This window comes from Schistocerca americana, chromosome 3 (genome assembly GCF_021461395.2).
Source record: "Schistocerca americana isolate TAMUIC-IGC-003095 chromosome 3, iqSchAmer2.1, whole genome shotgun sequence".
Classification (NCBI taxonomy): Eukaryota; Metazoa; Arthropoda; class Insecta; order Orthoptera; family Acrididae; genus Schistocerca; species Schistocerca americana.
Genome location: NC_060121.1, coordinates 590,940,418 through 590,945,417, shown reverse-complemented (window position 1 = coordinate 590,945,417; position 5,000 = coordinate 590,940,418). Strand labels below are relative to the sequence as shown.

General features: G+C 53.8%; 1 non-coding gene across 1 annotated transcript in view; it reads left to right on the top strand.

Annotated features, from left to right (window-relative positions):
- The first annotated feature begins 4,551 nt into the window (after positions 1–4,551).
- LOC124608835 overlaps positions 4,552–5,000 on the top strand; it is a 1,910-nt gene continuing 1,461 nt past the window's right edge. Inside the window, exon 1 of the ribosomal RNA XR_006979395.1 lies at positions 4,552–5,000. This exon is cut by the window's right edge and continues 1,461 nt beyond it. This is a non-coding gene — a ribosomal RNA (small subunit ribosomal RNA).

Here is a 5,000-nt window from a genome sequence, read left to right as displayed (position 1 = left end):
CCTGCAACGACGATACCGTCATCTATGAGACGCCAAGCCGACTAAGACAGCCATGGGCCCACAGTGCCCTTCTTTCGACCCCACCCACAAAGCCTGCATCCTCTGTCGACAACAGCACCCCAACGCCAGCGCCTCTGCCGCACGAAGTCGTGGACCGGCAATCACTCCACCTGCACCCGTTCGTTCCCCACCCCAACCGCCCAACTCGCAACTCCAGCGGATGAACGGCGGACTTTGCTCGCACTCGCAATGTGCAATCCACCCCTATAACGTGCGTTTCATGAAGAGTTATGTCCAATATGCGACATTCCCGCTGTCCATATACATGAGCTGCGAGCTGTACCACGTACGAGCTACAGACGCGATCGCGTTGCTCTCTGTACGAATGCAGATGCTCAGCGGCAGCTAGGAGGCGCTCCATCCATGTCGGTACCGGTGAGCGTTGCACTCGCAGTCGCAAAAACGTACGGCAAGTATATTACTCGGAAGAGTCAATGACAGTCCAAGCCCCCCTGCGTGGGAAGAGTCTTCCTAGGCCATGACCCACCGGAAGGGCGCAGCGTCCCCCACCCCAGACATGTGACGTCACACTATCGGTATTGACGACTAGACTGATTCCTTATAATCATTTGCCATACACCGGTGGAAGCTGCCGAGACGAGTAACTACATAGCGGGCTCGCCGTGTCACTAATGTACAGAGATACAATAGTTTCGACTGGAACCGGATTAAACGTATACACGGCGCTGATTAGTAATAGATAGAGCCATCAGAATACAGATAATGTATACAACTGTCCGTATACATGCTGAAAGACTCTGCTCACAATCACACGTCAGCCAGACACTCTTATCACGCACTACTCTCTGCCTGTAACAGGCACACAGACAATATGTAAGCACCAGCATGGAACAACACCCAGTGCATCCTCTCTGCCACATTAGACAATCCACACTATCATAACCAGACCGGGAGGTCCACTCGGAAAACAGAATATCCCACCCTTCCGACAACCACCATTGCTCAGCTAAGCCACCAACACCCACACATGTCCTACACAGGGGTGCACCCAACATCACAATACTGCCTCCTGTCACACCACAAAAACAATGGCAGGAATGAAAGACACAGGTCTGCCACAAGCATGGAATCAGAGCGCCGCCTGTCATGAGCCAAAGGTGCACCCTGACGTGCCAAATCAGATGATGCCGCAGTCATTTACTTACGATAATCACAATCAACAAACCGGCCCCCCCCCCCAAAACACCTTTCCTTACAACAATGTGTACCTTAACCTAACCCGTATTGTGCCTTAACCTAACCCGTATTGTGCCTTAACCTAACCCGTATTGTGCCTTAACCTAACCCGTATTGTGCCTTAACCTAACCCGTATTGTGCCTTAACCTAACCCGTATTGTGCCTTAACCTAACCCGTATTGTGCCTTAACCTAACCCGTATTGTGCCTTAACCTAACCCGTATTGTGCCTTAACCTAACCCGTATTGTGCCTTAACCTAACCCGTATTGTGCCTTAACCTAACCCGTATTGTGCCTTAACCTAACCCGTATTGTGCCTTAACCTAACCCGTATTGTGCCTTAACCTAACCCGTGTTGTGCCTTAACCTAACCCGTGTTGTGCCTTAACCTAACCCGTATTGTGCCTTAACCTAACCCGTGTTGTGCCTTAACCTAACCCGTGTTGTACCTTAACCTAACCCGTGTTGTACCTTAACCTAACCCGTGTTGTACCTTAACCTAACCCGTGTTGTACCTTAACCTAACCCGTGTTGTACCTTAACCTAACCCGTGTTGTACCTTAACCTAACCCGTGTTGTACCTTAACCTAACCCGTGTTGTACCTTAACCTAACCCGTGTTGTGCCTTAACCTAACCTATGTTGCGCCTTAACCTAACCTATGTTGCGCCTTAACCTAACCTATGTTGCGCCTTAACCTAACCTATGTTGCGCCTTAACCTAACCCATATTGTACCTTAACCTAACCCATATTGTACCTTAACCTAACCCATATTGTACCTTAACCTAACCCATGTTGCGCCTTAACCTAACCCATGTTGCGCCTTAACCTAACCTATGTTGCGCCTTAACCTAACCCATGTTGCGCCTTAACCTAACCCATGTTGCGCCTTAACCTAACCCATGTTGCGCCTTAACCTAACCCATGTTGCGCCTTAACCTAACCCATGTTGCGCCTTAACCTAACCCATGTTGCGCCTTAACCTAACCCATGTTGCGCCTTAACCTAACCCATGTTGCGCCTTAACCTAACCCATGTTGCGCCTTAACCTAACCCATGTTGCGCCTTAACCTAACCCATGTTGCGCCTTAACCTAACCCATGTTGCGCCTTAACCTAACCCATGTTGCGCCTTAACCTAACCCATGTTGCGCCTTAACCTAACCCATGTTGCGCCTCAACCTAACCTATGTTGCGCCTCAACCTAACCTATGTTGCGCCTCAACCCAACACACATTGGGCCTCAACCCAACACACGTTGGGCCTTAACCCAACACACGTTGGGCCTTAACCCAACACACGTTGGGCCTTAACCCAACACACGTTGGGCCTTAACCCAACACACGTTGGGCCTTAACCCAACACACGTTGGGCCTTAACCCAACACACGTTGGGCCTTAACCCAACACACGTTGGGCCTTAACCCAACACACGTTGGGCCTTAACCCAACACACGTTGGGCCTTAACCCAACACACGTTGGGCCTTAACCCAACACACGTTGGGCCTTAACCCAACACACGTTGGGCCTTAACCCAACACACGTTGGGCCTTAACCCAACACACGTTGGGCCTTAACCCAACACACGTTGGGCCTTAACCTGCTCTGTAATTGTCATACGACGCGTTAAATTAGTGTAGTGTTGCCTAACTGCAACCCCCGCAATATAGTTTGCTACTCGCACTGCCCGGTCCCCAGAGTATCGCTTCATGTGAAACACCTTGCAGCTATACACTGTAATGCGGATGGCAGTAGGACGTACATGCTCAATGCCCTTCGCAGTTGTTCATTGGCATTCGCATGGCGAAGCACAGCCTACGTTGTGGTACGGCTTGTGTCAACTGTCCGCTGATGTTGTACGTCCAAATCACACACTGTACTGCACATTGGTCCTCATGTACTGAATGATACATCGTGGTACATGTGTGACCGTACCACGACTGCGCCAACAACGGCGAACCATACGGTCCAAATATTGTGCACTCAGCTACGTGTCGTCTCCCTATAAGAGCTGGATTGCAGTATGGTATGCCGTGGATGGCGATCAGCATGAGCCGTCTGTTGATGTAGTGGCGCGTGTTGTCAGACGTAGTCGTCTCCTCTCACACACCGTGATAGCATGGTGCACTGCGTTCCACATCTGCGACATGCGACAGAGGCCGGTTGACAGTCGTTCGCGCAATGGACATCGCATACGTACGGGGGCCACCTTCCACGTGTTCGCGAAGCGTGCACATGTTGTTGCGTGTATGTGGGCAGACATAGTGTGTCGTGACACCTGACACAGGCATGCAACAATCGTTGAATTTGCAAATGGCGATGGACGTCTACGTTTGCTGGTGACGTTACGCAAATGAACAACTGGTAAACCGTTGTGGTGCGGTTGTTCTCGCTAGAGGTGAATCAGTGATGGCGACGATCGGTTGAGCTACCAACCGGTTGTTTCAGCGATACCCACCATGCCCACGAACGTGAATGGCATGTGGGTGTGAAGCGATACGCGGCGGTGGCTGGGTGGGACCGTCCCCGGCCGGTGAGGGGGGGCCTCCCGGCGTGCTGGAAGCGCGGTGCGTGGGCGCACGCGCTACAGCCGGCTGGTGGGGGCGGCCAGTGGCAGGCGCGCCGGCCGACGGAGGCGGCAGGCGGCGCAGCTGCGCGCCGGCGCACCCTGCACGCGGCGCCGTGCGGCCAAAGTAGGTCCTCGCGGGCCCGGTGCGAAGCGCGGTGGACATCTGCAGTGTGCTGGTCCGATTGAGGACTGTGTGCGCTGAGGATGCGCCGCCGCCCGGCGCTCGGCGCCGCGACGCCGTCTGCTGCTCGGTCGCCTCTGCGGTTCTCGCAGGTGGATTGTATCGCAGCTGTGCGGACGTGTTGGCGCGTGCGCTGTGCTGGGAGAGTTCGCTTCGGCACCCAAGTGGGGCTTTTGTCCTTCTGTGGCGCTGGCGTTGGAGCTGCCGGCCACCGTAGGTGGCGCGTGTTGTCTCCCGCCGGCAATGCCACGACAGCACGCTCCCGGGCCTCTGTCGGCAGCGGCAAGCTCAGTTGGGAGCACGGGTGGTCGCACCTAAAGCGTCTACTGGCCAAACTCCGGGCGATTGCGCCACTCTCGAACCCGACCAAGTACTTAGGACGGCGCTGCGCGCCGCCGGGACCTGAGAGGGTTTCGAGGTGTATTGTGCAGGGGAGCTCAGCCTCCTCCTGTTTGCAGAATAATTGAGCGGACGCTTGCGTGTTCGCGCGGGCCCCCGGGACACACTCCCGGGCGGCCGGCTGCTCAGCTCTAGTTGACGCAGCTCCCTGGTTGATCCTGCCAGTAGTCATATGCTTGTCTCAAAGATTAAGCCATGCATGTCTCAGTACAAGCCGCATTAAGGTGAAACCGCGAATGGCTCATTAAATCAGTTATGGTTCCTTAGATCGTACCCACGTTACTTGGATAACTGTGGTAATTCTAGAGCTAATACATGCAAACAGAGTCCCGACAAGAGATGGAAGGGACGCTTTTATTAGATCAAAACCAATCGGTCGGCTCGTCCGGTCCGTTTGCCTTGGTGACTCTGAATAACTTTGGGCTGATCGCACGGTCCTCGTACCGGCGACGCATCTTTCAAATGTCTGCCTTATCAACTGTCGATGGTAGGTTCTGCGCCTACCATGGTTGTAACGGGTAACGGGGAATCAGGGTTCGATTCCGGAGAGGGAGCCTGAGAAACGGCTACCACATCCAAGGAAGGCAGCAGGCG